The 25,175-nt window shown below is 44.2% G+C and overlaps 1 protein-coding gene across 3 annotated transcripts in view; it reads right to left on the bottom strand.

Moving 5' to 3' along the window:
* Positions 1-25,175, bottom strand: part of SV2C (synaptic vesicle glycoprotein 2C) — a 481,273-nt gene that overhangs the window by 230,427 nt on the left and 225,671 nt on the right. The window contains exon 1 of one of the 3 annotated variants that reach the window (XM_079916962.1): positions 12,467-12,932. The exons of the other annotated variants lie outside the window; for them this stretch is intronic. The gene's annotated coding sequence lies outside the window, so the exon portion shown is untranslated. Of the gene's footprint in view, positions 1-12,466; positions 12,933-25,175 lie in introns of those variants that run through there. 3 annotated transcript variants of the gene reach the window in all.

Below are 25,175 nucleotides of genomic sequence, written 5' to 3'. Positions count from 1 at the left end.
CCAAAACCATCTACTAAGTGGAAAAACATTCTAAGCCAGCAATTGGACATAGCATGAACCATTATTCTCCATCTTATTTAGGAGCTTTATTAAATGGAATACGATGCTACACCAAATGTCTGCTGTGGTCATCAACACAGCACTGTGTAATACGGTAATAATAAGGGAGTGTATAATGCCAAGAAGTTGGGAGTAAATGAATTAATTATTTGTCCCAAAACATCTTTTGATATGGCTCAAGCCATATCAGTGTGCAATTTAGGTGGAGTTCAAATGCCTCCAAATCTCCCATGGCTAGTAGGATTCATTGGTAGCAGCCCTTAAGAAGAATCACGTCATCCTCCTGATGTTAACTAAAGCTGTAAGTATAAGATGGCCTATGTTCCTGGGTCTCACATTCAATTATATTAATCGTTGGTTTTCTCCTCAGATTTGCTGGGAAGTGTATGTTAACCTTTACAGGTTTGGATTTTTTTTTTTTTAACTTACTGCCTTTGAATGTAATCAAACCTTCTTGTGCACAGACATCTGTATTCCAAAAGGCAGACACGATCATTACATGCTCAGGTTCGCAGTAATGGACGCTTGGAAAAACAATTAGCTGTAATGTATTTATCAGTAAATGAAGTGAGCTCTGCTCCAACAACATGTCCTCTGCTCGCCACAGATAGAGTGTGATGCCCTTATCAATATTCCAACTCTAGAGTAAAAGGCACGCAGAGAGGCATGTATCATCCAGTCCTGCGTCGCTTTTTCCACGTCTTCTGATTTAGTCCTTCTGAATTACCCTTACATCAATTTCAGTTGATCAGAAAATATTCAGACCTTTGACCTATGGACCAAAACAGGTCACCAAGTTTTCACTCCCTCTTTTGTCGGTCTCTTCTGGAAGCAATTTAGAGGCTCCCACTCTCACACACAGAAGACTCTGGCAGGGGACTCCCCACAGAATCCACTGTCTGGCCGTGGCCTCAGAAAATAATAGTATTTTTAAAACAGGGTTAGAAAGAAACCACCAGATTCCTACTGGGCATCCCCTACGGTTGTTGGAACAGCCATCTCGCAACACATCTGTCTGTTTCTTCTCTCCTCTAAGCCTCCCCTGGTCTTATCCATCACTGATCAAGGTTAGAGCGGCACAGTAAAAACACAGTGCCTTCACGGTCCAAATCCCCAGACTGCCCGAATTTAGGGTGAGCCTCAGAAGCAGAACTATGATAAAGGCTTGTCTATTCTCTATGGACGCACCATTTCTGTAGGCAGGTCCAGCTCACACTCACCTCCCTTCACAAACACTGCTAGAGAGTAATGTGACAACATGTCACAGAAGGCGCATGTTCCCTTCAGACACAGTGCTAAGATGGAAGAGCCCTCCCTGTGTTACAACCTGCCCCTTCCCTCCCCCGAATATAAATTGGCTTATTACACATAGTGCTAATATAGAGAATTTAGAGCAGTCCAACAGCGCCTACTAACACCATATATTTTGTAATGCCTTATTAAATAATTTTCAGATGAAATGACCTGTCTGCACACATAAATTTAAAATACCTATATAATATCCTAACAGTAATAAGGAGAAATCAAACAAATAATAATGTTTATAAATACGTAAATGTCCCAGTGTAACAACTTTAGAATATAAAATGAAGACAAGAGATGCCTGCTTCTTTCTTTTTTTTTTTTTTTTAATATTTATTTATTTATTTTTTGGCTGTGCCGGGTCTTAGTTGCAGCATGCGGGATCTTTAGTTGTGGCATGCATGCAGGATCTATTTCCCCGACCAGGGATCGAACCAGGGCCCCCTGCATTGGGAGCATGGAATCTTACCCACTGGACCACCAGGGAAGTCCCAAGAGATGCTTGCTTCTAAATGTAGAATCACCATGAATGCGAAAACCACCAATGTAGACAAATATAGGTGAGCTTATTAGCAACTTCAATATCACAACTAGTGTTTTGTTACTACTGGTGATGTGATGTTTGGAAATGATGAACAACTCTTGGTAAGATTTTAAATAAAACAAAATAAAATCTTCCCTTGATTTATAAGGAGTTTGACTCCTGTATATAAAAGCTACATAAAAATACTTGTGTTTATATATAAAACAGAAAAAAGGTCTCAGCTTCAAGTACTAGAAACAAAAGTTTCACCTAAATGGGTATCTATTGAGACACCGGGAAGTTGTGCAGTATGTGAGCCAGTGCTTTGTTATGTGTAACTGTCCTATGTATTTTGTCTTTGGTCAATGGAATGTGGGCTGAAGGGACAAGGTACCAGTTCAGAGCCTACCTTAAGAGGCATCACGTTTCCACTCACGTTTCTCATACTTCTGCCATCTCCATGCAAAAAACTATGAACTGGATAGCCAACTGTTCCAAGGAGGATTAAAAACCTGAACCTAATCTGCAACTTAGAGAAAACCCAGCAAAGCTCAACCTAGATCAGCCAGCCCCAAGCCAATCTACAGAGGCATGGGTGAAAAGAAATGATTATTGCTTTCAGTTACTAACTTTTGGAGTGGTGGTAAGGCAGCATGACATAGTAATAAATGTCTGGCAAATACCGGCCCACCCAGCACAGGCAGTAGGGGCAAGTATGGTTAAAGGAGAAATAGAAAAGTCAATGAGAAATTCATGATGTTGGACAGGGAATAGGTGGACACTGGGAAAATGAAGGACTGGGTGGGATCTAGGGAAAAGGCAGAAGTTAATTGGTGCTGTATAAACACACAATGCTGAGTCACTAGCTGTATGAGTCACTGGGTATTGGGAGAGTCCTACACGAACCACACCAACAGGTATCTCAGGAGCTCACTCTCCTACAATCACCTTGAAGGACAGAATAGGCAAAGTCTGCCACAGCCTGACAGATTCACGTAAAGGCAGGCAGAGATGAAATGAGGATTGATTAAGGCCCATGGCTGTCGCAAAATAAAACCCTTGTCATCAAAATTCAAATCATGGTTCATTTACCCTTTCAGATTATAAACAAGGATAGCATTAAATAACCAGTAGGCCCACAGAAGGCCCGTGGGTATTTGATTTTTGTCAACAGTTTTGCCTTCAAAGGAACTGGTATCTTCTACAAACCTAGCTTCTAACATTTAGACATTTTAAAAAGTAATTAAATATATCTGCCACTCTACTTACTAATGTTCTGAATTTTTAGGGCTGTTATTCAATGATAAATAGAAAAAATAATGAGTTTTAAAAATTACATATAACCACAGGCAATGATTACAGGTTCAAATGACATAGGGATGCATTTCAAATAATTCATATATATTTTTTTAAGATCTTCATATAACACCACATGACTCCATAAAGTTTCTAGAATCTACACAAAAAAACTGACTAAACTTCTAACTAGTCAAAGCAATGAAGAAAATGCAATTAGATACAAGAATCACGGAGTTCACAAAATAAAAACAAAGCAGTGATTATAAGTAACTATGCAATAAATTTGACAATCTGGATAAAATTAATATATTTTTTTTAATGCAGCTTACCAAAACTGACACAAGAAGAAATAGAAACCTGGAGTCTTTATCTATTAAAAAAAAATGATTTTGTAATTAATCAGAGGCTTAAAAGCATTAAATTCTATACACATTCATATGAAAGTTCAGCAAGTTAGAAACAGAAGGAACCTTATCCAATCTGATAAAAGTGGAGATCAAATGACAGAACTGCCCATGAGGGACTTAGACTTGGGTCACAGGTGGAGCTGTCCTGTAGCTAATAGTGTGGAACAAATTAGGGACCATTTTCTCTGACTCTGGCATGTTGTGAAGTGGGAGTTTGGGCATCTAGAGACAGCATAGCCATGACATGCTCATGTCCACTGGCAGGGGTAAGGCTCTGGCAAGCAGTTTCCCAGACGATGGGCATAAATAAAATGGGCATCTGGGCAGGACAGGGAGAGCTGTGTTAGGCGCCTCCAGAGGAGTGAAGTCAGGATAGCAGAACGGGTTATGACTGGAAGGGACATGCAAGGGGCTTCTGGGGCACTGGGAATAATCTCCTTCATGATCTGGGTGCTGGTTAAAGAGATGCGCTCAGTTTATAAAGATCAATTCAGCTATCCGCTTTTAATATGCGCACTTTTCTCTCTGTGTATTACACTGCCATAAAAAAGATTCTAAAATAATTTAAAAGGTTTTTAGCCTCTATGTGTCCAGCGCCAGGGGTTACAAAGATCCCCATGACTTGGCCTCTTTCCTTGAAGTTCAAGGGACTCAGAGTCTAGGGACTCGTGAGCCAAGGGACTCAGGAAAGCTCCTGTAGAGAGGCCACAATAACACAGTGTGAGAAGCACTGCTTCAGTGTGGCTGCAAGGGGACTGGGAGAGTCGGAGAAAGGGGCCCAAACTCTGCCACGGAGGGTCATGAAAAGTGAGTTTTAAGCTGAGGCTTGGAGGACGGGTAGGAGCCTTTTCCGTAGGCCAATGTGCAGATGTTGGGAAGGGGAGGAGGAGAGATGGTGGGAGGGAGGACAATTCCAGGTCCACGAGAAGAGAAGATAAAAAACTGCCAATCTCCAGTCCCATCAAATACACAGTCCCTCAAAGCAAAACACGCAGCATATTAATACAGGCTTATGATAGCTATTGGACACTGAGAACAGGGGTGGCGGGAGGAGGGAGGGCCTCAGCTTTAGCAACCTAGGTCAGCAATGAGCAGTCATTCTCAAGGGCCAATGTATCAAACGCTTATAGGTATCTGCCTTTTTTCATTCAAAATGAAAATAGTTTTATGGAACATAACTAAACTAATTTATGTTCTCACAACTTTGATTACCTTACTGATATTATGGACTAGAAAAGTATCCACAGGAAACACTGGCATTGCTTTCTGCCACTTAAACATTACTTGAGACATATTTATATTTATTAAATACCTTTGAGAAATAGCATCACAGGGACATCTTGAAATTAACTTTCACCACCTTTACTGATGCCTTAATTATAAAAGTAATATGTGCTTATTGTTGAAAACTCAAATGATTGAGAAATGTATCAAGTAAAAGTGTCAGGTCCTCTCCATCTTTTACCCCAAATAGTTTGGTCTTCATCCTTCCAGGCTTTTTAACGTATGATAAAGGCTTCATTTTTTAATAGAGACATAACAAATATTCTGGTTAATAAACTGCTATATTTTTAACTAATAACATATCTTCAAAATAGTTCCAGTACGTATAGGTTCACCTCATTCGTTTCAATGGCTGTGTAGTATTTCGTTATTTAAATGCACTGTAACTGATGTAATCATCCTCTGATGAGCATTTAGGTTGTTTCTAATTTTTCGCTATTGCAAATAATGATGCCATGAACATCCTTACAAAATTCTGACGATTTATCTGAATATTCTGATACCTCTTAGAATGTCTAAAAGGGAGGGACTAAGACGTCTCCCAGGACAGGGCTCATCCCAAGCGAAAGGCAATTTCAGACCCACTATTTATAACCCTAGGACAATGGGCCAGCATCAGTGGGGACAAGTAAATGTGAACACAGGACACTGTGTCACTTCAAGTGTCCTTTCACCAGCCCCCAAGCATTCACACATTCTCTAAGCTCCCCAGGGACATTAAGAGCACATGGTGGCGTCAGCAGATTCTACGGTACTCGAGCCAGGACGTCCTGGGCAAAGGGAAGCAGGTTCGGCAGCACTGTAGTGACGTTGCTGCAGGGAACTAGGGACAAGGACTGCGGAAGTGACCCCTGAGGACTCAAAGAAACAGTGAGAAATCTTTAAAGAAGGCTGGGAATCCACAACTGGGGGAGGAATAGAACTGGAGAAATGACTGTAGAGGCTATTGTGGGTCTATAATTCTACCTCTACACGGATGTAGCCAATAGGAAACCCAGGCTGCAGATTTAATCGGATACTTCAAAAGATAATAATCTTTATACTTAAATTATCTGTGTGTTCAATGCAGCTCATCCTGTGTTTAATGTGCAAGAACTGGGCGCATGCTGTCATGTGTTAAAAATAATAATAGTATGAGGGCAAACTTGAGAATGGCCCCACGGAATCACTGGAGTCACTTCCTAACTACAAACACACATAAGCACAAAAATGGCATGAAGAAATAAGTGGCACGCTTAGAACTATTAAAAAGTAATATTAAGATGAGTATATTTTAAAACAGGCTAGTCAGAGCCTGAACTGACAAAGTGGGTCACCTTCTCTACCCACTGCCAAAATGCATGGCTGTTCCCTCCTGCAGAGGCTCCAGTGCTATGTGACTCATCTGAGTAATTTAGAGCAAAGAACAAACATCTCGGATATTTCTCTTAGTAAAGTTGCAACCTTCCAAGATCACTATTTATCTTGGGTGAACCTGCAGATTTAAAAACCTGAATATTGGAGGAGACAGTATCTAAAAGAACTGCTGGTGGTCCTGATTTTCCTACAAAGGCAGACCTAGAACTTCAAGATCCTGTTTCAGCAATCACAGGAGCAGCTATGGGGAGGGAAGGCCCACGGAGGTGACCTAAGAATAAGAGACCTAAGGCTAGTTCTTCCAAAGTTCCTGATGCTCAGTGAAAAGTGTGGACACACGGGGTGGTCATAATCAGGTGAAGACAGTGCAAAGGACATTGGTTCAGTCAATTATAAGCCACGTATCTGGGGAAAATCACAAGTTCTCTGAGTAACGAGAGCTCCCAGGGTCCTTATAAAGACGAAATAGAATGCTCCCGACGCATGTGCTAAATGCAATGTGCAGAGGTTACCAGGACCCACAAAATAACTGGCAAGGTCCAATGCAAAAGGAAAACGGGGGACCTCGTTCAAGGAATTTCAAAAGGCGAGGGCAGAGCATAAAGCAAACAAAAGGCCCTTCCAAGTGTGAGACCCTGTGGGACTGCACATGCCACAGGCCCACGAAGCCAGCCTCAGGAGTCACCATTCCACAGACGGCTGCACCGCTATAACTGCATAGCTGAACCTCCAGAGTACTGGGCATTTGGTAAATATTCCAGAAGCGTTCAGGATTGCATTATAATAAAAAGGAAGTAGGATTTCATACATTAAAATGGAAGCCTTTCATTTTACAAGACAAACATTAGGAGAAGAGAAAAGGCACCTTTCAATGCACGGCGCCTACAAAGCGACACGCTGGGCGCTTTATGTATATTTTCCCTATTTAACTTTCACACACAATCCTAAAAAGTAGATATAAAAATTACCTTTTCACAGCTGGAGAAATTAAGGCTCTGAGAAGTTAAGAAACTTGTCTATGGTTACACCATTTTTCTCAATGAGCTCATTAATTCATCTGACAGCATTTACTGAGCTCTTCAGACACCGGGGAGGAAACAGCAAAACAAAACAGCCACCTCTCCCTAATCCTGTCCTTGGCCTCCTGGAGCTTAACAGTTTAGTCAGGAGAGAGAGATATTACTGAAAGAATCTCATTTTTTAAAAAAAGGGAAATGGTAAAATTAATGAGCTTTATAAACAGACTTGCCAGATTTAGCAAATAAAAATACAGGATGCCCAGATGAATTTAAATTTCACATAAACAGTAAATAATGTTTTAATATAAATATGTCTCATGCCATATTTGAGACATTTATGTTAAAAATGAATTCAAATTTAACTGAACATCCTCTTTTTCTCTGACAACCTTATATATAAGGAAAAGTACACTGTGATGGGAGAGGGAATTTTAACCTCACAAAAGAGGTTTGGGAGGCTTCCCCAGAAAGAGAAGACTGGACTAAAATCTGAATAACATAAAGCATTAATGTGACAAAGGCATGTTGGAGCACGTGATAAGGTTGCCATGGGAGCAGAAGACTGATGTTTGAAGTTGCTAGGATGGGAGAGGTTTGGGGGTTATGTAACATGAGGTTACAGAAGTGAGCTGGGGCCAGACCCCCTAGAGCTCTGAAGGCTTTGAAGGCTAAGGTTTTCAGTCTTTATGCCACTGGACTGACTGGTTACATATGATGTTCGCTCTGCCTATGCCCATCTGTCTCCACAGAGTCCTTCCCAAACACCTATCTCACTCACTCTGCCTCTGACTTACCAAAGAAGTTAGCCATCTTGAATCCTCCTTGCCAACTAGAATGTGATTTCTCTGAGAGCTTCAAGTAGATAGTCCATAAATATCAAAGAGAACAACATAGCTTAGAAAGCCCATGCTTTCTGGGTCCTTGCTGCACTGCCCAGTACTAGTTCAAGTGTTCCTACAACTGTGGTCCCCGAACGACAGCATCCAACCCACGTGGCAGAGCCTGAAAAACAGCATACTCCAGGCCCACCCATGAAACCACTCCTTTAGAATGTCTAGGATGCGGCTCAGAGACCTCCATTTGAACAAGCTCCCCTGGAAAGTATGATACACATGACTATTTGAGTGCCCTGATCTATTGGGCTATTCTAGGATTCTAGTTCATAAGATTTTCAAACAGTGGCAAATGACAGGAGAAAGCACTTAGTCTAACTTGTCATAAATCTCATTGTGCTCTTGAACTGTAAGAGGGCACAAGTGCTATAAGAAGACTAAAACCCATCAATATAGTTCTCAGTGTCTGGTCTTAATCATTTGTATCACATACGGTTCACAGGAAAAGATATGGCAGGCATGGTGTGCATTAGGTAGCCAAGAGAAAACATTTAAAATGTTGTCACGTTAAATTGATCTGAATATCCACTTTACGTCAAGCTGAGATTATTATTTTTCAAATTTGGTCTTTTGAAAACGTTTTAACTCATACCCCTCATGGCATAATACAAAATCTAATAGACTAATTATGCTACAAAAACGAAGCCCATAGCCCCATGTAAAATTTCAGTATGAGTTAATCAAAAACATTTCTTATATTCTATTTATAAGAAAAGTTCAGATTTAAACTATAACTCATCATGTATTTCTATATTTCACAGAGGAAAAGAATATTAGCACCAGAAAGGACCAAACCATCAAATTCACCCCCTCCATCCATTTCATTTTGTTCACTTCGTCCCAATAAGGGAAGCCATCGTGATATGCAACCACTACTGACCCTTCCTAATTACAAGGGGTGTTTGTGATAAAACTAAATGGTGTCTTTATACCCTCTTACAACATCTTTTCAGCCAGAATTAAAACAGTAACTTCATCCTCCATTGTTATCTCAGCTGTGTCAAAAGGAAAGAAGCTTCGAATTCTACCCACTGCAACATTTTGCAATGGCTGCTCAACAGAGCTGGAATTTAAAAAGCAAAACCAAAAATAATTTAGCAATGTTGGACCAAAACTGCATGAGCGGGCTGGGGGTGAGGAGCTGCCTCTCCTAGGTTTACAAACAGACTTCATCTAAACAACGAGTTTGTGTTAAACGAGCAATGATATCCATGTTGTAAACCATGGCTCAGACAGAAACCTCAGCAACATAGAGCCAAGAAGCACTGGTGAATCATAGATCTTCCCCTGATGCAGCCGCATAGAATAAAAAGGACATTTTAACTTTTACTCTTCACAGAACTCTACCATTACGCATGAGTAACATGAAAAACAACATAGTGATCTGGTTAGGAAGGCATTTTGACACATCAGATGTTTTCATTCATGAAATATGTAATCAACAAGTTTCCCTCAGAAGAAGAGCTAATATCCCTAATTATAGGAAATGGATTTTCTGGTACTTGTGGTCACGTAATATACTGCAGATTTTGATGCCTTTTGCGGTAATCGCCTTTAGGGTGGAAACTGCATCCTGTTCTCTGAGGGACCTTCCACACTTACAGAATATGACAGCGTTAATAATGAGTAGGATTTTTACCTAAAAGCTTGTCGGCTAGTCTGCTGCTCACACCAGAGAAGCTACTTTTATATGTCACTGGGTCATGAAAAATAAATTTGATTTCTCTACCACATCACCAGAAACATTCAGATGTAATCCAGAGCTTCTCCCCCACCCCCCTTCTCCAGAGAGCCAGCAGCTAATGGCATTTGATTTTATATTAGACTGCTAGGAAAAGTCTATTGTCTGCATTTGCTGACATTGATGGCCAAGTTTCATTAAAGGAACAGTGCCCAAGGAAGTCTCAAGAATTTTTTAAAAGATAAGTGTTTTCTTTCTCCTTAAAGGGACTTTGATTCATAATATTTTCCATTCATAGAGAATTTGTATGTCCAAAACTCTCTGAGACTCTTTTGTCCCCAAAACAACTTTTTAATAAGAGCTAGTCTCAGCTATTTTTCACATTTCTCAAACAAGGAGGATGAACCCAACAGGGTAAGTCACCTGCCCATAACATAAGGTGACATAACATAATACTTGGGACAATGAGACCAGGATCTTTGTCTGTGGGCTCTTTAATAACTGCTTTTCCTCCTTCCTCCCTGAACCCCACCCCACTATCCCCCTTCGTTCCCTTTGCCACACGTACGGCAGACTTGGGCTCATTCAGGAAAACCAGTAGAAAAAAAAAAAAGCCTCTGCCATTAGGTTTCCAGAAAGTAGGGTCCTTCTTTTTTGTTAATACATAGAATGAAACGTGGATTGGGCTTTTTATTCTCTACCACGGAATGCATTTGTAGTACTGTTTTTAACATATTTTTAGGTTATAAAGGAGGAATGCGACACATCGTTTTGCAAGCCTTTCTCAGCTCCACTTAGAGGCCAGGCCTCCTGACAAAACTGAAGAATGGCGAAGGAGTGGATTAGCCTTACGATATCTGAAGAACCTCAACAGCGAAGCTTTCGCATGAAAACTTGCCGCGAGCACGAGGCCTTTCGGAACGTGCCACTGAAAATGAGTGTATGTCAAAGAGATTAATGCCAAATCCTCCTCCAGGATTAAGGATCAGAATTAAACTGAAACAACTTTCTTTCTAGCGCTGTCAGTCAGCTAAGAATGAAGGGAGGAGGTGCAAGGAGAGAGGAGACCATCAGGGAATCCCTGTGGTGGCGCCTTGAAAGACGCCCTATCTTTTCGGTCCCCGGGGAGCGCCCGGCCGCTGCGGCGCCTTCCCGGCACTGCGGCGCACTGCGGAGCCTCCTGCCCACCCGCAACCCCGGCCCGGTGGGGCTTCGGTAGCAGCCCGGCGCCGCCGCCGCCCGCCCCCGCAGCAGTCTGCCGGGTCCCGCCCTGCGCCCCCCCCCCGTCCCCACCCCCACGCCGCGCCGGGTAGCGGCTGTCCGTGCCGGGTGCGCTGCAGGGCATCCATCACCCGAGAGCCTTTGACGCACACGCGCGCGCTCCCGGACCGAGACTCCAGCGCCTCCCCAGCCCCCGCCCCCGCCCCCGGGTCTGCATTTGCATCACTCGCACACGTAGCCAGTGACGCTAACGCCCTCCCCTACCCCACCCCCCACGCTCCCACCTCCCCCCCGACCCCGGCTCCAGCCTTCCAGGCAGCACCTCCAGCCCCTGGGACTCAGCCCTCCCTCTCCGCCTCCGCGCGCCGGGCGCTTAAGGTCCCTGCACGCCCACACTAAGGCTCTGAGTTCTGCATCTGCGGCGAGGTGCCTGCTGCCCCCTGCCAAGTTCATCACCATATTCCGCAGTCCTAGTGGGCCCAGCCCGGGGCGGTCCCCTAGGCACTCGAGAGAAAAGTCTTCCCAGTTCTAGAACCCAGGAGGAGGGGAAAGAGCCCGCCAAGAGAAAGGGTCAATTGGGTTGGGTGATCACTTCCACAGCCCTCCTCACCACCTGAAATTACTTGGGTAGTTAGTTTGTTTACGGATGATGGCTCCTCTCCCCGCTGAGCCTCACGCCAGTGAGTCTATTTCGCTGCGCCTGGCCACAGTAAGCGGTCAATAGGTTTTTACTGAATGAAGGCGTAGTGCAGGCAAGCGCAGACACTCACAAACAGCCCCGCGGGTTTCCCTGCTCTCCATCCCTCGCTTGTGCTCTCGTAGACGCTAGGCAGGGGCTTCGGGGATTTATGTGGAATAGTTTTTAAATCCCCTATGTTTCTTTTAGGCTCCCGCAGCGCCTACTGCGGCTGCCTTTGCCCTCCCGCCGTCCGCACGTCTGCAAAGGGATTCCCGGCTAAAAGTTGAGCCCAAGGCTGGGTGGGGATACAGGTCTGATAGCCGGCCAGGGTTTAGGAGCTGCTTGTTTTAAAGCAGCCTCCCCCTGCCCGTCGAACCACGCAAGCAAAGGATGGTGGAGGTCCTTACAGAAGGCGAGCGTGGCCCCCACATCCCCGCGGCTGCCTACCTGCCTCCCACGGGGATCTGGGATAAAGTGCGCCCGCATCCCCTGACCTACCCCGGGCAACCGGGGTCACTCCATCTGCTTTACCCCAGACTTCCTCGGTCCTGCTCCAGCAAAGGCGCCCGGCCGGGCAGCACCTGGCACCTGCAACCCTTTCCCCGGGGGCAGGTGGGGCAAAGTTGCTCTTCTAAAAGGCTACGAAAAGTTCCCCAGGCTGCAACGCCCGGCCAGCGGGTCCGGAAAGGAAATAAAGTAGCGTTGGGAAAACCCGCCAACGCTGCCGAGGTGCCTCACTCACCGCTCCAGTCGCCGGGGACCCCCTGCCCAGGATGGTGTCAGCGCTTCAGCGGCAGCCGCCGCTCTGGCTCGCTCCGTGGGGCCGCCTCCGTCTGCCGCTCTCTCCTGCAGCGCACGGAGTGGTGACTCCTCCGAGCGGATCAGCGGCGAGAGGAGGGGCGAGAAAGTGGCTCGGGGCTCGCACTCTGCGGACCTCCTCCTCCGCCTCCGCCGCCGCCGCCTCGCCTCCTCCCCCGCGGTGCTGCAGTGCCCGGAGACGGCGTGGCGCTAGTACTAGCGGCGCGCAGGGAGGGAGTCACTGCGCGCGTGGGAGGCGCGAGCTACGCACGATTTGCTGCTGGGTGGGCTGACGCGCCCCGGGAAGTCGGGGTGAGAGGCGCTGCAGCTGCGCGGGATGGGGGTGGGTAGGGCCACCCCCAAGTCTCTGGTACTTTTGGAGAAGTCAGGGCTCCGAGTTCGCAGCAGAATGATGGAAAGGGCCCCAGTTCTTAATTAGTCACTGGGTGTGACTATGCATTGCGCACCCGCGGGCGGCGCCTCGAGTCTGTCCCGTGGGACAACAAGGAATTCTGAGTGCTGGACCCGGCTAGTGCCAGGGGAAAGAGGATTTGCCTCCTATTTCTGGGCCTGGGACTGACCTGTTAACTTTGACTTGGCTTCCTGGGAGCCCCCAGGCTGGGCGAGGTTTGCCTATTCCTCCTCCCCACCGCCGCGCTGACAGACAAGTCGTGGCAAGGCTTGGGGCGCAGCAGGAGCAGACAGGTGGAAACTTTGCCTGGCGCCTCGCGTCACCCCAATGCCAGGTAGGGCCAGATAGCCGGACTCCCAAGCAGACATTTGAAATGGCCTTTTGGGGGGAAGCTACCTAATAAAATTTTCTTTTTAAATAGCCAAGGGAATTTTGTATTTTTAGGAACATTTCGCCCCTCGCAGTGCTGGAGACCCCAGCTGGAGCTTCCCCCATTTCAAAGCGGCTGGGTTCGGCGGCTCCGGAGAAACCCGCCTCGACGAGGCCACACCCAAGTCTGGCGTGGCCACCTCGCAGCGTCGAAAGGGCGCCGCCGCCCCTTCCTCCTTCCCACGCTCACAGCCCCCTCAGCACCACCTCCCGCGCTGCCACCTAGACGCTGCGGGAAGGGGGCCTCCCCTAGTCCCCGACCCAGCCAGCTCCGCGCTCAGGCGGAACCCAAGCGGGGTGGGAAGCGGCCGCACAGGCAGGTGCCTTCCCCGCGATCACTGCTCGGATGACGGGTGCCCCGAAGCGAGACAAAGCGCAGCGCCTATGCAGGCTGCCGTGGGTAGAAACCACACACACACACTATCTCCCAGTGTGTTCTATTCGTGTAAATATGCCTGGATGATTGAATGGACGGACGTGTGGATATAAATATAAATATTACATGTACATGTGCGGGGAGAAGGAGGTATCTGGCTGCCCAGAGAGCGTGGTGGGAATGAGGCGGTTCACCCTGAGCAGTGTTGCAATGTGAGCTTTCCGGCTTGGTTTGTGCCACTATGTCTGATAATATGGAAGGAAGAAAATACAATCCTTGGCCTGTAACTTTCCCTTCTCTCCATTTTGGGCACTCTAGAATTTAAATTATGATTCCCGTGTCCCATGGAAGCTACACTTGCTGCACTGCTCTTTGAAAGCCTGCCTGGGTCTTGTTTTGGTTAAAGACTTCACAGTTTGCTACTGGGCATATACCCTGAGAAAACCACAATTCAAAACGAGTCATGTACCAAAATGTTCATCGCTGCTCTATTTACAATAGCCAGGACATGGAAGCAACCGAAGTGTCCATTAACAGATGAATGGATAAAGAAGATGTAGCACATATAGACAATGGAATATTACTCAGCCATTAAAAGAAACGAAATTGAGTTATTTGTAGTGAGGACCTAGAGTCTGTCATACAGAGTGAAGTAAGTCAGAAAGAGAAAAACAAATACCGTATGCGAACACATATATATGGAATCTAAAAAAAAATGGTTCTGAAGAACCTAGGGGCAGGACAGGAATAAAGATGCAGATGTAGAGAATGGACTTGAGGACACGGGGAGTGGGAAGGGTAAGCCGGGACGAAGAGAGTGGCATGGACATATATACACTACCAAATGTAAAACAGATAGCTAGTGGGAAGCAGCCGCATAGCACAGGGAGATCAGCTGGTGCTTTGTGACCACCTAGAGGGGGGAGATAGGGAGGGTGGGAGGGAGATGCAAGAAAGATGAGATATGGGGATATATGTATATGTATAGCTGATTCACTTTGTTACACAGCAGAAAGTAACACACCATTGTAAAGCAATTATACTCCAATAAAGATGTTAAGAAAAAAAAAGACTTCGCATGTGTGCTGCTGAAAAGTGGTCAGGCAACCTGAAGATCATACTCATTTGTATACCATGGATCTTTCTACATTAACAAATTATTTAATTATGTAGGCTAAAATTACTGTTGTTACCATGAGAAGCTAAATATGCCTCATGGGAGTGCCTATAAATCCAGCATTGGAAATAAAATTTAAAAATTTTTAAAAATCATAAATCTTCCCAGATTGCCTACATATTATATATATATATATATATATATAATTCTGAGCTCTCAACTGCAAAATGTGCTGGTAATTCATTGGGTTCCCGAGTGGATACCCTCTTGAGAACTTCCCCCCAAATGTCACACTATAATGGATTATTTCTCCAGTGGTAGTTCAGAAAACTATGAAACAGATCTTAAAAATGATCAACAGGCTCTGTGTTATGCTCTCTCTCCTTAAATCATTCCCCTGTGCTGTCCATGGAAGATATTTAAAGGAGTCTATAAATTTTCTTGCTGCTGAGTTTTCATGTCTTGATGAACTTGAAGATAATAGCTCCTACAGGAAAATTCCTGATTGTGTGTTTGCAGGAAATGACCAATTTAAGACCAGGTTGTGCTGGAGGAAGGTATTTTCATGTGGTGTCTCTGGAGCACAGCACACATTTGCTCACAGTGATGGTGTGCAGAGGCTCCTTGGCTTGCCCTCCAGGGCCGTCCTCCTTATTGGGTCTCACCTGGTGCACCCCTTGGCCCCAGGCCTATTGGATCAGGCACTCAGAACAATCTTCTTCATACCTCCATTATAAGGACATGTTTCTCACCTTAAAACACTTGCCTTGCAGGAGCTGATAAAGGGTAAAGGGGACACGTGCCTTGTCCCCACAGAATCCCAGTGTTCTAAAATCACTACACACCTACAAATCAGGAATTTTATTCCCCTGTGTAGTGGGTGCTTGTGATGCTAGAAAGCAAGCTAATAAAGACACCTAAGGAGCATCAGAGATCTGTCCTCACATCTACAAAATGGGTTCAATACAGATAATTCATACTAAGTACAGAAGCCATGGTGATTAAATTTGGTACCATATTCAAGAAGCACAGTGCCTAGCACATAGTGGCCAGAGAATCAATGTTAGTCCCCTTTCCCCTTTTAGTAACCAGAGCGAGGTTTTCCAACGGCTGTGCCATGGAGCGCTAGTTCTATATGATGCCCCTGCAAGCTCAGAGGAAGCCTAGCTTCCAGAACTAGGGTCTAGAGAGAGCCTCACACCCTTGCAGCATGGCCGCACCTTTCCAGTTCTCCTTACTTTCATCATCAGGAATCAAGAGCGAGGCATAGACACCCACCCTTCTCACCCCCCAATACTCAGAGCTTTCCCAGCACTCTGTGTCTTGAACCTAATATTAATCTGATTCAGCCCTTAAAGCCTGTCACAAGCAGCCCCAGAATTCCAAGTGCACTTCTCTCCCCTACATTCTAACGCTCGTAAGGCTCAGCATGTCCTGTATTTTGTCCTTTTCTCCCGACCCAATTCCTGAAACCCTTGACTAGGCCTTATGGAATGCACAATCCACCATCAGCAAAATGTCCTTTATCCTCAGCCTCTTCTCTGAATGTTCCCTTCACTTCCGGCTCTCATGGAAGCCTCATTCTCCCCCCAGGAGGCTGCTCCCCTGCAGCCCTCTCAAGTGGTGGCTGGTTTTTCCTTCTCCAGTTCTTATGTCACCGTCAGGAGGTAGGAAGGTGATGTCTTTCTTGTTCCTCATTGCTGCTTCCAGAACATTCTTCATCCCTTCTCCCTAAAACCTACAGCTTTGAATCTCACCCCAACAGGTTATTTCACCCATTACTTTTTATTAATTGAAGTACAGCTAATTTACAATGTTGTGTTAGTTCCAGGTATACATGTATATATGTTTGTGATTCGTGTACATGTATATATGTTCTTTTTCAGATTCTTTTCTATTACAGGTTATTACAAGATATTGAATATAGTTCCCGGTGCTATATCACCCACTAGTTTTGTTTGTTTGTTTTTGGGGTTTTTTTTTTTTTGCGGTACGCGGGCCTCTCACTGTTGTGGCCTCTCCCGTTGCGGAGCACAGGCTCCGGACGCGCAGGCTCAGCGGCCATGGCTCACGGGCCCAGCCGCTCCGCGGCATGTGGGATCTTCCCGGACCGGGGCATGAACCCGTGTCTCCTGCATCGGCGGTGGACTCTCAAGCACTGCGCCACCAGGGGAGCCCTACCCACTAGTTTTAAATGTCGATTTCATGTTCAGACCTCCAGGTCACTCTGCACCTTTCCTGACAATTTTAGCTCCTTGCTTAAGGTCACTGCCTAAACTCTAATCCTGCCTTAATCCGTGCAAATTTAATATACACAAAGATGTTCATTCCAACCAGTAGTACTCTTAGTCCTGAGCAAGCTTTGATGAGGGGCTCTGTGCTTTAGAATGTTTTACTTAAAAGTAAAAAATTTCCAAATTTTCTTTAAACTGTGAATTCAATTTAATATTGGGCTGGTAATTTCCCAGGGCACTGGCAAAAGGAAATGCATATACTTTTTGGAGGAGCTCTCCTTCTTCCTAGCCTTCAAAAAAATTCCCTCAAATAAGTTTTTAATGGAAATCAGAAGCACACAACTGAACACACAAGGAAGGATGGCATCATGAAGGAGAGTCAGCAGATGTAACAGAAGAAACTTCAGTCTTTCCTTTAAAAAAGACTTCAAATGTTGGAATTATCGGTCACGATTCTTATTTTACTTGAAGAAAAATAAAAGACAAGCTTAAAAATATTTGTAAGCAATAGGAAACTATAAGGAATGACCAATCCTATTTGCAAAGGCACCAAATCAACCTTCTATCCAACTCTGCTGACTGCCTTACCAACATCCAATCCAACTTCCACACACACAGACACATCTTAATCCCTCCTTAAAGAACCCTGATTTTATTCAGGGATCCACCAGTTTTTTAACTGCACACATACATTTAACAACACAGTTTTACACAGACTACTAAGTACTTTTCTTTGTATTTTACAGAAGGACTTGAATTCTATTAAAATTCATACCATCACACAACCAAATCTATAATTTGTTTAGAGTTTAAAGCCTTAATGGTAGTAGTCATTATTATGACTATTACATTAATAATATAATATAATAATTATTATATTAATTATGACTGAAAAATAAATTCAAAAAATAGTAAATAAAATGTTATATGGTCTCATGTGCCCTGAAGGAGGTGGTGCCTGATTTGGAGGAGTTTTTGCTATATCCAAATAACCTCCTATCTTGAACTTCTGTGACTGCAGCTTCATGAATTGTTAAGTTCCCTTTCTGCTAGACATGACACTACCAATCTTTTTTACTTGATGGCCAGGTCTTTTAAGATCTGTACAAACAATTACAAAATTGAAGTATATGCCCCTCTTTCTAGGTTCTGGGTAGACTTCTTTTACTAGTCATTTCTTTCAAGGTTGCATCCATTCAAATGTAGATCTGAAGCTTGTTGGGCCTCAGGAGAATGCATCCAGTCCATTCTGCCATTACCGGTACTGAAATTCCATGGCGGCAGCAGCCCACATCTTTTCTCCCAGACGGCTCCACCACCATCTTCCTCCTGCTGCCAGAGAGAGGGATGCCTACTCTGACCCCTGACCCCTGCAGTGAGCCAGCAACCACCATTTTGCACATGGCTTTTTCACATGGCCACATGCTTTAGGGGTTGGCCTCAGTACATCTTGATTGGTCCAAACCAGTCATATAATCCCATTCCCCTTTCCAGTGATTGGTTTTGGGCATAGACATGTTACACAACTTTGGCCAATATGTGAAGGGAACACACTTCTAGAGAGCTTTTGGGAATGGTTTCCTCACTTCTGAAAATATGAATGAAGAACAAAAGTCTCATTTCTATTTTTAGACATTATCATGCCTAAATGTGACATATAGAACTTCTGCAAATGTCCTGTAGTCATGCAGGGGAGGTAGTCTAATGACAAAACACATGAAGGATGTAAGAACCAAGTGTATTTCAGAGAAGTGGAGCCAGAGCCCTGTACCACACCTGGAACAGCCCTACCTCTGTTGTGTAGTAGTGAATTTCCTTATATTTAAAAAGCAACTTCAAGTGAACGTCTTCCTCGAAACTGAAAGCATTCTTACGCTTACACTATTCCCAACTCTAAAAGAGTATCTGGCACATGGAAGATTCTCCACAAATGTCTGCTGATTTAAATTGAGCTGTGTGTCAAGTTCATTTCTATTGAGAAAACAAGAAGGACATCTCCATCTGTTGGTCCCTAGATCATAGGTTCTGTTTGGCAAACATTTGCTTAAAGCCATAATGGCTTCAGGATCTTAACAAGCGAAATGGAAACTTTAGGAGTCCAGATGGAAGCCGGAAAATGAAAAAAATTAGCTCAGTGAAAACTCAAGTTCCGGAAGGACCTTCTGCTCAGATTGCCAGGGAAGGTGCTGCCCCAGGCAGGGTCAGGAAAAAAGAAGCTGAAAAGATCTCTAACCTCCTCTGGTGGCGCAGAGGGGAAGGCAGCGTGTCACCTAGGAGTCTGTGTGAGTGTAGAGATGGGGAAGGGGCTGGAAACGCCCACGGGCGACATCCCCTGGTAAAAAGAGGCAGAATTTGATGTCTGGAAACCTTTCTCGTTGAGGAAAGAGATAAATTAAAGGAAACTAAGCTGCTCAGGGCTGTACCCTGGGTATACTCCATGGGCCCATAAGTGTCCCCTTCTACACAGTTTGTTCCCATAGGTATCTGCACGTCTAGAACAAAATAGATTTGTCACTCAGAAAATGTCTAGCCTCGGTGCAGGTGACTACTAGTAAGACACAGTGGGGAGGCTGTGTTCCTGAGGTCTCAGTCCCAGGACGAAGAGCCCCCAATACCTGAATAGGGGCAGAGAAATCAGGAGCCACATCACACGACATTGTAGGGGTCCCAGTTTGGGTTCGGAGACAGCCCGGAGAAGCACTGCTTTGAGTAGGCAACTCACCGGCTCCAGACATCTCTCAATGACTGCACAGTGCCTTCAAATGAAGTGTAAATGCCTCAGCCTACCCGTATGTGTCTCATGTCAATTCCCACCAGAGCGCCTTCGGCACAGAGCAAGCACCGAATGACCAAGGGGCCAGGATGACTCTGCCAGTCTGTGACTTCAGCCACCCCGGTGCTTGCACAATGGGCCCAGGAACCCTCAACCAATGAGGGGTGGGAGTAGATGGGTACTTATCTTGGCGTTCTTGCCGCATGGAGGGACAATTCTGAGGACTGTTCCATAGAGTGGGATGGCGCCCAGGCGCCCGTAGTGGTAAGCAACTTGTTAACCACTAACTTACTGACTTTCCTCCCTTCCTTGTCTCATCTCCCCGCCTGCTCAGTGTACTTCACAGGATCAACTCTTCAGTAAACTACACGTACTCACACCCTAACCCCACACTAAGACAGCCTGCTATGCAAAGCCAGCCATAATCAGCTCCACACTCTGATAGCTCTTAGGTTCAACTGCATGGATGGCCCGCCATCACTGACCAGCTTGCATCTCAGTAATTCTGCCTCATTTCCTCCAGACCCCTTTGAAAGCCCACAAACTTCCCCAACACAATGTCTTATACATAAGAGGTGCTATTTTGAATAATTGTTCAAACAATTAATTAACTTTCTACATTCCTTCTTGAACTTCTCTTTCCAAAGTGAGACTTATCAAGGGTCTTTGCATATGCAACACTGACAGCTTCAAATTCTGCAGTGCCTTCTTTGGAGGAGTAACAACGCTACTATACCCTGAGAAACCTCCAGCATGCCTACAGTTTTAATGTGTGTTTTAATTTAGAATAAAAAAAACACAGATGCCCACTTTGTGGCAAGAGGGATCTCTCTAAATATTTTCCTTCTCTGTTTCTTTCAGTGACTTCTGTTACTGCTCTAAGCTCTATAGCAAGTGCTCTAGATTATCTGTATCCGAATGATTTATAGCTCGAATATGAATATTCCCTTTGGGTCTTCCATATTATCACTGGCTGGATTTTCCTTTTTAACATTCGACCACAGGTTTGTTAATACATTGAATTCTATTAAATTATGTTCCTGCTCCAGGGAGAATTATTGTTTTCATGTTCAGAATTTGTCTTGCATAATCTTCCTGCTCCAAATTAGTGTTCTAACACTTCGGTTTTCCTTTTTAATAATAGACATGCTGATTTCCCCCCATATGATCTAGCTATTTAAAATGTATGTAGCATGCTTTCAGGAAGTTAGATTCACTTCTGTTTTTAGCATGACCCATAGGTATTGGTGCTGACCAACTTTGGGCCACAAATGGCTTTGTATTTTAAGAGATAGCAACACCATGAATGTTGATGGAAAATGCTGGTATTAATAGTTGGTCTAATTCATGTTTTCTCTTTCTCTACACTTAGACTAAATCCATTCCCTGCTGATAAAAATATTTTAAGAACAAACTATCTTTTTGCTCCACTCCCAGTCTGAAGAAGAGTTTTCTGGGTGTCATATTGACCATTTCCTGCATAAAAATGCATCCTATGTGGACATTAGATCTCCCATGATACAACTTGAGCTCATTTCTGTATTTGATGGCAGCCCAAAACTATAGGCTCTTTAATAACAGGACGTGAGGGATCAGGTGAAGCTTCCTACACACTTGCCAGGGGTTCTCTGCAAATTCCAGGAAGGTAGCTTCCCACCTTCACGACTGATGCAAAGTAAAATCAAGATGATCCCAGGTTATTGTCAATTCCAAGGGAGGGAGTAGGGAAGTCTCATTTTGGCATTAGGACTAAGCGACAGTTTACCAAAAGTTCAGTGTTCGGGGCTACAGGGCACTTCCATGCTCCTTGAAGTGCTGGGGAAGAAGCTTCTTTCCACCCCCTTTCATTCATCCCATGAGAGGCAGAGTCGGGTTACTAGTGGGTGTCTTAAAAGTATGGTGGTTCCATCTCGTCCCTCTGACTCTACCTCAGATGTTACCTTAATGCTGTGAAATTCCTGCTTCCAAAAGAGGGAGCCCATTTCTGAAGGCTTTCTAGGATGTAGGCTCAGGCACCCCTTGGAAGAGCAGAAGTTGGCCCAGAAGTTGGATTTCCATTGAAGAGATCTCAAAATTACATTTCTTTAGGTTATCCCAGAGGCGATGCAGACATGGTAGAGTGGGTAGAGGATATTCCAGAACACTGGTTCTCAGAATGCTCAGTAAAGAGACTTCCTTGGCGTATCATCCAGGCAGGTTAAGACCAGAAGATGGCTGCAACTTAACACACAGGCCAAATCTCATCTCGGTAAAATACAATTTCCAAGGTCACCTTCCATGAGTCACCTTTCCAGAAGAAGATGAGATCCAGACACCCTGCGACAAAGAGCTTAGTGATCAATGGGAATGATCAGTGGTCTTAGAGGTGATTGTGCTAAGACAGAATCCTGGAGAAGGCAGGTGTTTGTCTTCTTACTTGTAAAGGACATAATCATTTTCATCAGGAAAGAAGAGGAGACTGAAGTGCCGCTGTCACAACTTGCTATCTGTACCCTTATAGAGGGCCTTGGCCTTGGGGATAGTAGACACTTGCCTGGTAGAACAAGGCCTGGGCATGAGATCAAAGGCACAGTTGTCTCTACAGTGGGAGGTGAGGGAACCTCCTCTTCCTTTTATCTGGAAACACCTATGCACAAACAGGGCACTTGCTGAGAATCCTTAGAGCAAGGGCAGCAAGTTGGCATAACTCTGCCTAGAACATGGGCAGGTGGGCAGCAGAGATCTGATAAGAGTTCAGGTTGGTGAAGTCTCCCAGAAACTCAGGGCACTATGCCTGGTCTTCTCTGCCAGGATGAGAGAAGCCTAGCATCCTGGGTGTGGGCTGAGGCTCTGGGCCCCTGGGCTGGTCTTGGATGTGAGGCAGGACTAGATTCCAGGCTGCAGAGCATGGAGGGTGATCTGAGAGCTCCCAGGAATGCAGCCAAAGTGACAAGCCAGCAGACAGTACAACTGAGACAGTGCTCCAAAGGGGCTTCACAGAGCTCGAATCCAGGTATGAGGCCTGTGACAGCATGGAGTCTGCAAACCATAGGAAATGAAGCTGAGCAACTTAGGCAAAAAAAAAAAAAAAAAGTACCAGATTGGAAGAAAAACGAGTCAGTCAGAATCCCAGGAAGAACTGAAGAGCCAGGTGTGGGAAAGACAGGAGCCACAAGATTGCTGAACTCTGAGAAGCCTCTTTTAGGGCTCGCTCTGTCTTCGAAATGTTCCAGTTGCCTCTGCCTTTAGCTCTTTGTGACTAGCCTGGGATTCTCAGGAGAGCCTGAATGGGCGCATGAGGCACCTGCCCGCTGGGATTCACAGAGCCATTTGGGAAAAAGAAAGTGCGATGCGGTTCCCAGAGGAACAGAGAGGAGGGGGTTCTGTGTAAGACAAAACAAGAGATCTCCACATCAGGGCAGCTGAGTGGCACTCAGGGGTGTGGGAGCTCGATTGGAAAGTAGAGAGTGCAAGGTGGAGAGACCCAAGGCAAGGGCTGTTCTGCAGCCCCAGCCAGTCACGAGGATGAGGGGAGCTGCCCACACACATGGAGCTGCCATCAAGTCAGACACATGGCCTGTAAGAAGACGGCAGCCCCTTCCCTCCTTGGTTGAGTCTCAAAGCATATGGTGCCGATATAGAAAATCTGTACCCCAGATTCTTGGCAGAAAGTGACTATAGCTGCTCATTTCTTATCAAGAGCTCAATTGTAACAAAAAAACACTTTTTTTTAGGAAGGGCCTGAAGACCAGCAATGCATCCATTTGATACTTTGAATGTTATACTTGTATTATGTCAGACCATCTGGGAAAGCTACATACCTGTGATGGTTTTCCTTTTTTTTTTTTTCTTGTACTTTACTTTTCATTGTAGTTTGCCAGTTTTATTAAGTGTACTTTGATGATATGCCATCAGCCTACATATTAGGATATTATAAGAAACAGTCTCATTAGTGTGGCGGGGATTGGGAGGGAATGATGGTGAGGGCTTTGGTCACTAGGTCAGCCAGCACAGCCTCTAATTAATCACAAGGGAAACGTTCTTTCAATTTTTAGTATTAGTAAAAGTTATGATCCTTCTATACAAATGGTTTATTTTGTCCTAGTTATACTTTATCCTCTTATACAGGTTTTGGAAAAACTCCCCAGTTCTTGGAGTGTTTCAGGATTTAAATAAATAAGAATATAGACAAAATTATTTTTTCAACCTTTTTAGGTCAGATAATTGCTATTATGTTAACTATTTTGAAGGGAAAAAATTGGAAGCTGTCCAATTAATTATGAAACTAGGAAACCGTGATATAAAAAACTTCACAGCAATAATACAAAAAGAGCAAAAACTATAGACCAATCTCAGTCATGAACATAGACACAAAATTCCTAAAGAAATTGCCAGCAAACTGAGTTTGGCACAATGACAACAAAGAGGGGAAGCAAACCATGACATCACAGGTTTTACCAAGATGAAAGTATAGTCCAGTATTGAGAAATGTGTTAATGATAATCATATGGTCAATAAGAAAATCCTATGATTGTATCTCAATATATGTTGAAATGTTAATCCTTAAAGTTTCACACTCACTCTTGACTCATTAGTAACCTAAGTATAGAGAAATACATCCTCAAAAATATATTTATATCAAACTGACAGCCATATTATTATTGGGGAAATACTGGGGGCCTTCCTGTTACAATCATGAATGAAATAAAGAAGCTCATTATCATCATTATTTATCTTGGTTTTACAAGCACTGTTCATGGAATAAAAGTATGGACTGAAGATTTGAGACGTAACCATGTGAAAAAAGAAGAAACTCTCATTATATACAGATGTTAAGACTATACATGTATAAACATCAAGAAAAAATTTCAGCAAAATGAATGAATATAGATAAAAATCCAAAAGTCCATAGTTACTCCATATATTGGCAATAACTATTATAAAGTATAATGGAAAAAAATCTTATTCACAAAAGCAACAGAAAACGTAAAACACTCAAGAGTAAACTTAGCAAGAAAATCGTGGGAACTACATGAATAGAATCACAAAGTTTTACTAAAATACTTAAAAGAAAAATTGAATATATGGAGACACATATTCTTGAATGGAAAATCTGAATATTGTAAAGATGTCTGTTCTTCCGAAATCAATATATAGATTTAACAAAATACAAAATCCTTAAGGAATTTGGAAAATGTTATCAAAACAATTGTAAGTGTACCCAGACAAATAAAATAGGTAAGAATTGCTTAGACATTTTTGGTAAAAGAACAATACTGAGCACCCATTCCCCACACATAATAACTGAGTACAATAACTCGGTTTGGCACTGG

Source organism: Stenella coeruleoalba, assembly GCF_951394435.1.
Source record: "Stenella coeruleoalba genome assembly, chromosome: 3".
In the NCBI taxonomy this organism is placed as follows: Eukaryota; Metazoa; Chordata; class Mammalia; order Artiodactyla; family Delphinidae; genus Stenella; species Stenella coeruleoalba.
This window is presented reverse-complemented; position numbering and strand designations above follow the sequence as displayed.